This window comes from Protopterus annectens, chromosome 7.part0 (assembly GCF_019279795.1).
Source record: "Protopterus annectens isolate FY-2018-M chromosome 7.part0, PAN1.0, whole genome shotgun sequence".
Taxonomy (NCBI): Eukaryota; Metazoa; Chordata; order Ceratodontiformes; family Protopteridae; genus Protopterus; species Protopterus annectens.
Window position 1 is genome coordinate 1,882,954,938 of NC_056739.1, and position 13,194 is coordinate 1,882,968,131.

Below are 13,194 nucleotides of genomic sequence, written 5' to 3' on the forward strand. Positions count from 1 at the left end.
GATGTTCGAACTTTTACAAGTTTGATCATATGGTGTCGACCATATGACACTCGAACTTTTAAACGTTCGAGCATCCAATATAGACCCATTAAATCACTGACATGTCAAACCCCATGGTGGCAGCTATCCACAAGTGGATCACACAGACAATATTTATACTGCTGATGGACCGCTGTGATGGGGTGGACACCGTAAATGATCTCCTGGGCTATTTCCTTAGATGAGTTCCATGTAACCCATGCCATATCTTGGAAAAAATTCCCCATCATTTTCCTGATTTGTAGACATCAGTCACCATTTCTTGGATCTGCTCCCGATAATCATCTTGTTGAGGTACCTGGCATTGTCTCCTCTGGGGCACAACAGGTATGATTGCAGATGTAGTTCCGACTTCCTCACTGTCATCCTTATCTCTGTCATGGTCATCATCATCATCAGAGGGCTAACAGTGGTCTGGCATGCGCTTTTCTTTAATGTTTGATGGTGAGCATCTACGGGTCCTATGCTCTGTGCAGGTAAATCACAGTACAAGACAGAAAGTGCATATGTATACCTGCTATTACATGACTACAAAACATACACATTACAACATAATGAACAGGCATAAAACAGTCAGCATGAAACTTTAGAATATGTTATGGCCATAGTCAAGTGTGCTACCATATGCGATGTAGTTCAGTAATAAAAAACATAACAGTGAAATCCAAATGCCTATCTGGCTACACATTCCTGTGAAAGTCATAGTTGACATTAAACTGAAACTGCTGTGCACATCTGCAGTCTAACAGACATTAAGTAATGTCTTGCCAACATGTTATGTCTCCATATGAAAATGAAGTTTTATCTACATACATTGCACGTGCCATTAAAAACACAGTCACAGATGAATTGGCCTAAAATGATTACCTATGACAAGTGTAATAAATAGATTTTCTGCCTCCTGAGAATAAAAACTGAGCAATGTTTGCATGTATACATTGGTTTATGGCCAGTGGCAACAGGGGGTAACATGTGCGACAAACTGTTAGCTAGTAGATGGTCTATTATCTCCAGTTGGGTACATCTGGTAGCATCCACTCACAGATCTGTGCTTAGTTGTGTATTCCCCTTAACATTTCACATTTATTGAAATAAATGATTTGTGAAAAAAACTCCAAATACAACCTCGGTCATTTATCACATTCCACACACTGTTGCTTTTCACACAGTCATACAATTGTACCAATGTCGCATACTTACATCACTTCTCCAACAAATGCCTATATGTGCTTCATTGGCAAGCTGTGTTTGAGTGGCCTGATATCATATCAGGTTGCATTACAGATCAGTTGTTTGTGGCTCATTCAGAGCATTTCCTGACACAAATGGTAACAGTCACACAATGCTGCTGATGTCCACCTCAATAATCCTTGGGTATAGCAACACAAATCCACATGCAATGAACTCCACAAGGTTGCAATTGCATCAAAACATGAGGTACATTGGTTGTCTATATCACAACTTAACAACATGTGTATAAGACAAGACTTATTTGACCATGTAATCAATATGAATTAACAGAGATGTCTATGACAGAACATTTAATGATGGCATGTAGACACATGCACACCTCTGCCATAGAACATATAGTGATGGTATGTAGACAAATGCACACCTCTGCCATACTGCAATTGTCACTGTGATGGTGGAGTTTGAAATGTGTCGAAGGTTGATCTGTTTCACTACAACAACACATGTGCTAATATGTCAAAAATGTACATAAAAGTGTATAGTACCATGTTAACAGTTCTCAGAAAGCATATTACTTTAGCTGTTATAGAAGGAGCATGTACTGCAATGGCAGCAATGGCCATCATTACATTAGATCACATCACACATTGTAAGACCCTCTTGTAGCCATACTGTACATCCACACCTCAATATAGCACATGTCAATGGCAACATCATTGACATGTCAACTGTTCTTAGGGTCATAGTACATTATTAGGCTAATGGCCAACATCTCATGAAATTGCAGCAATTATTATACCATGAAAAAAATCCCCATATCTATATGATGGAAGATAGTAGGGCTATTGTGCATATGTATATATTTGTTGGATTGCATTACAGCCTGCCACTGTCCATATGGGTCATGTGCACCACACCATGACAGAATGTGCAATCATACATGAATTGGTATGGAGATGGTTTGGACAGCCTCATGTAAGGATCCAGTTCATGATCTGTTTATGCATATTTGACATGAATTCATCCTCCACTCCTCTGCAGGAAGAATGTCTTGTGGCCAGAGCAGAAAGGGGGATGGTGGATGCATGATGGTACATGAAAGGTTCACTGAGTGGTAGTGAAATCAAAAGCAGTTCCAAAAATCATACAATGACCATAATGTACCTCCTGTCCACCCGTGTATGTATGTGTCTCCTACCACCTGTGTACATAAAGGAGATGAATGACATGTAATTTTACAATACCAACATCATATATGTCTGAGTGTAACACTGTTACTTTGAACTTTATGGAGTACAATAGCATGGAATAAGTCCGTGCAACCTCTGGTAAAAATCTTGCATGTTATAAAGTCATCGAACTTCAGAGCCAGTAAAAAGTAAATTCTTTATTCCACAAATAATCCAACATTAAGCGCTTTCACACACAAATCGTGTGCTTCATCAGAACACAGAATGGTCATCTCATCAAGGTTTAAATATACATTTTGGCGCCAACTGCCAATAAAACCTTTAAAGTTGCAGCACATTTAAATTCATATAAGCGCTATAAATTACGCTAAAACTAGCACCATATCAATTTCCTGATCGCAACACACTAAAACATTCAAATAGATTCTTTTTTAAAATATATAAAATTGCATAAAATGCTTATTGAGCTGTAACTAAAAGAATAAACGTTACTATATATCACTATAAATGTGCGTTCATAAATATCAAATACATAATCATTACATGTATAGTATCAAATACTAAACATAAAATATATCAATTATTAAATGATCTTATCATATAACACAGTTAAATAAACACAAAGAAATAAATATGTATTCGTATACAAAATACAAAAAAATATACCTAGAAGTTAATAAAGGTATTTTACAAAGGATATTTCCACAACAATATATTTTACTTAAAAACATGTGTGTCATAGTACTAATATTGCTTCAGATCAAAAAAAATCAAACTTCCAATATAGGTTTGACTGAAATAGATTCATTTAATCCCGGGGGTGTAGTTGCATCAGTCAGAATCTGCCAGTAGCATCCCTGAATGCCAAAAGGCTTTTTATGTTACTCCCCTGGGATTTGACTTCACAATATCTAATATACTAAATCTAAACTCATGTTCTTCTCCCTTATTCATAATATGTTTAGCTAAAGCGTTTTTATCATCTTGCTTTCTAATACTATATACATGAGCATATATCCTTTTTCTAAACTGCTGTTCCGTTTTTCCTATATAATAGGAAGAACATGTTATGCATTTAGCCAAATAAACAATGTGTTTAGTATTGCAATTTCCTCTCTTTGAAAATATCCTAGTCCTATTGTAATTCAATAAGACTATATCAGTCGCAATATACCGACACTGATTGGAGGTACCACATCTTTTAGTATAACCTGCATTATGCGTCTCTTTACCTTTAATTTCATTTTCCAGCAAATATTTTAAGTTCCGTCCCATCCTATATATAAAACTGGGCTTTGTTCCCAGTATACTTATCATTTCATCATTAACTAATAATGTGTGCCAATGTTTGGTCATTATCTCCTTAATCCTATTACTATGTGGACCATATTCTATGACACAAGATCTACCATAAACATTGACTTTCTCTTTGTTTTTTAATTCAATAGGATTTGTTACAGAGTACTTGGTTCCCAATAAGGAAACATATTTAGTCCCCCATTGTTCAATCACTTTAGAACTAATTTTATGCATCATCTGTGCATTATATCCTCTGTCAACAAATAATAAGGTAATAAACTGTATCTCTTTTAACATATCTGTGTATTCAGATGTCATCCTAAGTGCCCTTATACATTGTCCTTTGTTTATATTCCTCTTGGTCTTCATGGGATGACAACTATTTGGTAAAAAATTGAATGTCATTAAAGCAGTTAAACTGGACATTGCGTATATATCACATTGCACTAATTCTAATATTGTGCCAATGGGGCTTCGTTTCTATAAAACACCTATGGGCATTGATTTAACGGATGAAGTTAGATATGATTTCAACAAAATGTTTGACAGGTTTGGCATGGAGTATATGACAATGTCGACTAAATATTATGATCCTAAACTATGCAAAGAATTGGATGAAATCGAACGTTTAAATGACACTATTTTAAATTACTTAATGTTCCCGCAGTGGGATAAGTTATATTTTAAACAATTTGAGCTGGCTAAAAATAGAACTGATAAAATGTTTGACAGAAAACACAAAAAACTTGTTAGAGATATTGAGCAATATAACACAGGAAGAGTTTACACTTGGAATGGTTCCTATCAGAAACAGTATAGGGAGTTAAGGGATGATGAAAATAATTGGGGTGATAACATTTATTATGATAATGTGGAAAATTTTCACCAGGATTACAACAGGAAGCAGTACAAAAAATGGACAAAAGGCAGGACATGGAGGTAAGAACACTGCATGGTACAAATGAAATGGTGAAAATTCCTAGTGTCATTGAGCCAAGTAACAAATTGGATCAGAATTCGTATATAATACATGAAGGCCACATTAATAGGTACAACAACTTTCAGATATTTAACTATACTAATATGGAGTTAAACAAGGCCCATTTTGGGCTATTTTCTAAAGGTATGAAGTTCATACCGGTAAGAAACTTTAAAATAGTTGACTGTGTGTGTGATATTAAGAAATATGTGAGGAAGTTAAACTTAGCGATAATGTTTAAGGACCACACATTTAATGTAGAAGAACACACCCACACAGATGTCAACACATTAAAGAAAAGAAGTAACTTTATGCCTATTATGAATAAGGAGGTATGTAGATTTGAAAGATTGGTTACTCATGAAATATATCACAGAAATAAGCAATTTAGAAAGTGTAATGTTCCAACCAATCTAACTACTGAAGAGAACAAAGTATTGGAAGAGTTAAGATCTAGTGCCAATATTAGAATCATGAAACCCGACAAAGGAGGGGGTGTCATGGTATATGATAGTTTGGAATACAACAGTAGAATTTATGGTATGCTTCACGATCAGGGTAACTATGAGACCATTTCTATCAATGAGTTGAACATTGTATACAAAAGGATAGATTTATACTTGGAAGAATATTTGATTGACAACAGAATCACCGAGGACTAATACAAATTTCTCAGGGTTGAATATCCCATTTTAGCTACTATGGTGGGCATACCTAAAGTACATAAAGATGTGGATGATCCACCTTTTCGGCCCATCATATCAGGTAGCAAATCGAAAACTTTTCCATTAGGGGTAGCCATTGATTCCCTGTTAAAACATATTTGCAACAAGGTGGAGCATATGGTAAAAGACTCCTGGGAATTTCTATCTAGATACCCCACATACTTAGGAAGTGACAATTTACTATTTGCCTCTATAGACGTGATTGATCTTTTTTCATGTATTCCCAAAGATGAAGGTTTAGAGGCATTTAGTGACAGCATTATTCGACACAGTGACCTGGATTGGGACATAATTCAGTTAATTAATGAGTTAATGTCCATTGTCCTTGACAACAACCTTATTTTTTACGAAGGTGAAATATTTAGGCAGGTTAAAGGTGTGGCGATGGGGTCAGCATGCGCCCCCATATATGCCAACCTAGTAATGCTTAACTGGGAAGAGAAGACGATATTCACCAGTGAATATCAAGAAAGAATAAAATACTACTCGCGTTTCTTAGATGACATATACATCATTTGGGAAGGTGATCAGGATACCTTCGATGAGTTTTTCCTATATTTAAACCCTAGCAGTGACTTCTTAAAGTTTACATCTACTAGCAACAGTGTAGGAGTACCTTATTTGGATACTATTGTTACTAGGGAAGATGGGATGTACAAATCCAAAATACATAGGAAAGAAACCTTTACTAATTCTTATCTTGATTTTGGGGGTTTGTCATCCCATGAAGACCAAGAGGAATATATACAAAGGACAATGTATAAGGGCACTTAGGATGACATCTGAATACACAGATATGTTAAAAGAGATACAGTTTATTACCTTATTATTTGTTGACAGAGGATATAATGCACAGATGATGCATAAAATTAGTTCTAAAGTGATTGAACAATGGGGGACTAAATATGTTTCCTTATTGGGAACCAAGTACTCTGTAAAAAATCCTATTGAATTAAAAAACAAAGAGAAAGTCAATGTTTATGGTAGATCTTGTGTCATAGAATATGGTCCACATAGTAATAGGATTAAGGAGATAATGACCAAACATTGGCACACATTATTAGTTAATGATGAAATGATAAGTATACTGGGAACAAAGCCCAGTTTTATATATAGGATGGGACGGAACTTAAAATATTTGCTGGAAAATGAAATTAAAGGTAAAGAGACGCATAATGCAGGTTATACTAAAAGATGTGGTACCTCCAATCAGTGTCGGTATATTGCGACTGATATAGTCTTATTGAATTACAATAGGACTAGGATATTTCCAAAGAGAGGAAATTGCAATACTAAACACATTGTTTATTTGGCTAAATGCATAACATGTTCTTCCTATTATATAGGAAAAACGGAACAGCAGTTTAGAAAAAGGATATATGCTCATGTATATAGTATTAGAAAGAAGGATGATAAAAATGCTTTAGCTAAACATATTATGAATAAGGGAGAAGAACATGAGTTTAGATTTAGTATATTAGATATTGTGAAGTCAAATCCCAGGGGGGGGGGTAACATAAAAAGCCTTTTGGCATTCAGGGAATGCTACTGGCAGATTCTGACTGATGCAACTACACCCCGGGATTAAATTAATCTATTTCATTCAAACCTATATTGGAAGTTTGATTTTTTTTTTTATCTGAAGCAATATTAGTACTATGACACACATTTTTTTAAGTAAAATATATTGTTGTGGAAATATCCTTTGTAAAATACCTTTATTAACTTCTAGGTATATTTTTTTGTATTTTGTATACGAATACATATTTATTTCTTTGTGTTTATTTAACTGTGTTATATGATAAGATCATTTAATAATTGATATATTTTATGTTTAGTATTTGATACTATACATGTAAAGATTATGTATTTGATATTTATGAATGCACATTTATAGTGATATATAGTAACGCTTATTCTTTTAGTTACAGCTCAATAAGCATTTTATGCAATTTTATATAATTTAAAAAAGAATCTATTTGAATGTTTTAGTGTGTTGCGATCAGGAAATTGATATGGTGCTAGTTTTAGCGTAATTTATAGCGCTTATATGAATTTAAATGTGCTGCAACTTTAAAGGTTTTATTGGCAGTTGGCGCCAAAATGTATATTTAAACCTTGATGAGATGACCATTCTGTGTTCTGATGAAGCACACGATTTGTGTGTGAAAGCGCTTAACGTTGATTATTTGTGGAATAAAGAATTTACTTTTTACTGGCTCTGAAGTTCGATGACTTTATAACACGCAAGATTTTTACCAGAGGTTGCATGGACTTATTCCTTGGTTCATTGGCGTTCAGCGTTGTTATACGCCGCTTTTTTACCTTCTTAGTATTTTACGCTGTTTTCTTCAATGGAGTACAATAGCATCATTGAATGTTGAGGAGAACATGTTGGGAAGACTGTAGGACATGGATGTGCAGTGACATCCCTGTGTGAAATTGTCTCAAATAGTCATAGGTTTATGTACAGACATGCAAATCACCTGTTGCCAGATTAGAACCCCTATAGGTGTAGGCAAACTAGCTTGTAAAGACAGTCATTAATGTTACTGACACAACACAGGTTTGTCTTGAATACTGTCAGAGTGCATGTTATACAGGATGACATCATCATTGTATGCTACGACGAGATGTTCAGAGTAGGGTTTGACATAACTGTAAACTCAAATATCATTCTAAAATTATCACCATAGGAAGTGTTGGCTGCAGGGAGAATGAAATCACTTCCTACTTATTTAGAAAGGAAAGTACTTAACACAAGTGTCACAGCACAAGCCTGGCTTTTCTAGTGTCCAACAACACATTAAAGCTGATGGCATCAGCAGTGTCTGGTGAGAAGAAGATGGTAAGAGCACTGTCTGACATGTTGTAAAATGCTCTCTTTAATGTCATCCAACTGAACACACATGCATACCAATTGACTAAAGTGAGAATATAACTCCTACCTACCTATTTATAAAGCACAATACTTAAGGCATATGTCACTGGACAAGTCTGACTTTTCACTGCTGCATGATGTTGTAATGCCTGCATTAAATTGGATGTGTATGCAAGTAAAATTCAAAATATCAGTACTCCAAGTTGACTGTAGTGAACTTTGACCCACTAGCCAGGTACACAGACTAGAGAACTCAGTAATTAATGTAAGCACTGTGACACAAGCCTGACTTTTACAATGCTACAGGATGACTTATTGTGGATGTTATCAGCACTAGATGCTTGAAAGGTATTGGAAGGTCTGAATGAAATGGATATGTAGGCAAGTGCAACTGTCAAAATATTGGTATTCCATGGGATTGTACTGATGACTACAGAATACATAGTTATGCTCTTTTAATGAGACAGACACACAAACCAGTTGGCTGCAGTAAGAATAGAACCCCTACCTAGCTAACTGCACTGACTAGAAAATTCAGTATTCAATGCAATCGCCATGGCATAAGTCTGACTATTAGAATGCGGCAGGACAATTTATTGTGGATAACATCAGCATTGCAGGTTTGACACAAGATGTTTTGAGGCCCATCTGAAATGGCTGTTTAGCCATTTACAACTGTAAAAATATTAAAGATTTGCATGTTACCAGATTGATGAGCATGCAAACTGTAGCATTTGCTGTTATTTCCTATGTGCAGCAGTACCTTAAAAAGACAACTTTGCAAGCTATATGAAACAGCTGAATACACTACTGCAAGTACTGCAAAGTGTGACTGTGTATTGTCAGTATAAAGATGTACATGGTATATTAGTAAGCATTTTTTTATTTTTGTAGTGTAGTTGATGTATTTGGAAACAAGCAGTGAGAGACCATGTTTCAAGTGCATGGGTGCAGGTAACACATGGCTATAGTGTAAATATGTGTTCTCACCTTAAAAAGAATCTTCCCCTTGTTTGTGTTTTTATATGTGCTTTCATAGGATGAAGACTAAATGGGCAGTAAACATCAGTAATTCATGCTGTTGTGCAGTTTCCATAGTGCACCAACAAGCAGCTGGTTTGTGTGATTGATGGCAAAGTGTTTGCCCATGTGAGATACACATTTATACTGCTTTTCCTGTTTGTGTGGAGTTAAGTGATGAGCAAACATTAACCTCTGGTTCATTGAGAAAATTGTGGATAGTAGTGAGTGTAAGAAAGAAACTGCTTCCTCAGTAACTGTGACAGAAGGTGCAAATGAATTAAAGAGTTTCTTTTTGAGTCCTGATGATACAAGGCTCGAATCCAAATGTATCTAATAGTTTTAAATATTTATTTATAACACAATGACATAATGTTTTATTCCATATTAGTTATGTGTTACCTTAGTGCAGCTTGTTTAAGCAGCATTGCAGCATTGCACACCGGTAGCCACACCATTGAAGAGCTGTTCACTGTTGCTTGGTATTTGTGCATGATGCCAAAACTCTGAGCAATCATGGAGGACAAAAAGTGAAGTGCTCCATTTTTTTTTTTTAAATATGTGTTTGGTGTGGGATTCTAGTTTTTGATCTGATTGGGATAGATAATGAAATGGAGGGCAAGCAAGGGAAAGAACAAAGGGAAAGCAATATAGGAATGTTCAGGCATGAGGTAGGAAAGAACTATAGCTATCCACCTTTTCAATACTGTAAAATGAAAATATGTATAGTATATTAGCTGAATTTGGACTGTCACCTCTACAAAGAGGGGTAAAAACATCAAAATCATGTTCTATGGCTAATTGGATCAAATCAAGTGTGTCAAGAAAATACATGTGTGAAGTGGAGAGTTATGTATGGAATGAGATTTTTTGTGGGGTAGGTGCTCATTGTCATTTTTGTTACTTCTGTAAGAGGAATGTTGGATAAGGGACATAGGTATTTCTAGGTCAGGTAAGTAGGGGAGGTGAGGAAGCAGATGCAAGTAAACAGCACAAGCAAGACAAGACACAGCAACAGTAAGGGACACAACAAGTTGGGGGACACCATTATTGGGGTTCTGGAAGGGACAACAGATGCCCATGCCCATCAGACATATCTAGTCCTCACCCACAGGACTGACATCACTGTCCCCTTGCTCTGCTGACTGTTGGAGTGATTGATGTCTTCTCCTCTGGACCATAAAAAAGAGTATCCTCTCCATCCAGTGTAGACATGCACCAATGGTGCTGTGCATAACCCTATGTACCAAACTTGGCAACTCCTGGTGGGTAATAAAATCACTACCTCTGCCAGTACTACAGGAGACTATAATAGCACCAGCTACTGGGGTAGTGCTACCTGATGTGGAGGGCCAAGGAAGTGGAAGATAGCAGAAGCAGTACTGCCAGTTTGGATCCCAGATGTACTGGGTGTTGGTGCAGGAGCCAGTGGAGCTGGGCAGGCTGGGCCAAGAGGGTTGGCCTACCTCCCTGTGTGGTAAAGCATTTTGAGATTTGTCTGATATGGATTACATGAAAATGTTTGGATGACACATAGAAAATTAAAAAAAAAGAGAGATAAGGGATGGGGGTCAGAGAAAAAAGAGATAATTACTATTGTTATATTTGGCATACAATGCATTATCACAATAATAAAGTATTTTGTATTTATCTGTAGTTTTACATTTAAGTATATGCCTTAATAATTACAAACTATAACTAATGGTTGCTCAAAGTAATCCTTGCAATGTGCTAATATAGCACATATGCTTGATCAACAGCATATGTCAACAGCAGGGCATTTATGCCACTTCTTTTGAAATATAAAATTGTAATATTTTAAAGGATTTTACTTATATTTACTTATATTTATTTGTTACTTTTGGCATTTGAATTCACAGCATCTGGCTACAGTGTTGCACTTGACTCCTACAGTTTGCTTATGCTATAGACTGAAGCATGCATGCTTGTTTTACCAATAGAATATGCATGGTTAATTTGCTACTACTATATAGAAGAGCAATACTTTAGCTAAAATAATAGGTATGTTGTGCTGCATGCATACACCCTGCTTCCTTCAGTCTCTCCTGATACTCAGCATGGGCATTTATATTCACCATAATCTCTTGGCTGGCTGTGGAATAAAGAGAAGAGAACAATAGAAGAGCATTATGCATAGCAGTCTTGCCTATGTGCAGCTTTCTATCTATTATAAATTCTCTTTATCAGTATATTTATAAAACAGCAGGATGTCAGCAGTCCTGAACTCATCCAGCCAATGTTTGAGTGTATCCTGCTTGCACCTTTTCAGGTCATTAAAATTATGCCTACACTGTTGTTGAGTGTGTGAAGAGCAACAGTGCACTGGAGATGGCCTTGTTCAGACTATCCCATGCCTTAGACTTGCTCTCATTGCTGGTATAGTCCCCCTGCAGCAGTGTTTGGCTGTAGAGCTTTACAAGGAGTCCAGTGAATATGCTAGACTCCTCAACACCCCACGTTTTGCTCTCTAAATTGAGCATCTTCCCTTCTACCTCTAGTCATGTTTGACTAGGGACAAGAACAATTGTTCAAAGTGATTTCTTGCCAAAGAATGTTATAGTGTTTCCTAGTAGTGGGCAAATCCGATCAATGATCCAACCATGTTTGCACAATGTTACGTGGAGAGCAACAGTGCCAAACAGAGAGGAAAGCAGTTTTTGAAACTGGAAGGTCAATCTAACATTTAGCATTAGTTTGAAGATTGGTTGCTGCTATAACTTTTAGGTGATTTAACTTTGTAGACATGAAATCAGGGCATACATTTTATGACCTTCCACATGTTTGTGTGGCTTTACACAAAATTAATTTTTACAATGTGGGATTCAAATTTATGTATAAGAGACAAAAACATTTTCTTCCACAGGAGTGATTTTTCATCCTCGCCACACAAGAAGTGCTTCTCAGACATACTCAGGAATTATATATAAATACACATGACAGACTGTGTGTGTGTGTGTGTGAGTGTGGGGGGGTTACCCATGCATTTGTGTGACCTGAGAAGGTCCTAGTTTATACATCCATGTGTGTATGAGTGTTATTGAAGTCTGAAGGCCACCCAAGGCCAGAGAATACAATTATAATTACAGAAACATAATAGTATACCCACAGTCACACAAATAATTCATATGAGCTCCACTGCTATATATATTTAATTAAAATTAAAATTGTATATGTGTTTATTAAAACGGAGTGTACAACCCATAATAATATTGGGAGTGTGTAATAATTGTTTTTATGTGAATTTTAATATAAAATAAAATGGAACAACAGTAAAACTATTTGGAATTTGCTGTATTACAACCCAGGATAATCTCCATCGCAACCCTACACTTCCACCACACCTACTGCCACATGAATAATTAAAAAAAAAAAAAAAAAAGTTGAGTATTTTCATATTCATTATTAAGTATCTCTGTTACCAACTGCAAAACACTGCTTAGCATGTTTGCATTTGACAAACCACAGAGGATATAGTGTATCCATTTTAAAAGTGTCTACTGTCTGCTTCCTGTTTGCAGGTGTTCTAGACCTGCAGGTGTTCAGGAAGGTTTCTAACTGCTGCACAAAGCCGCTTAGAGGGATTATAAGATGGAAAGCAAAGGATACAACAATGTATCCTTTCTGAAATCGAAACTGTATGCTTCCTGTCTGCTTTGTGTGTGGGCCATTAGGTGAGGTTTTCACTAAGTTAAGCAACCCAAAAACACAACAGAAAAAGCTCACCTTGTCTTATCCTTGTGAGCAGCGTTTATTATGTTTCATCCTTAAAAGGACAAATGTGAGATTTGAACCATAATCTACAGATAGTACAGACTGTGTGGATCATTGTGTTTAGCACATGTGCTAGAC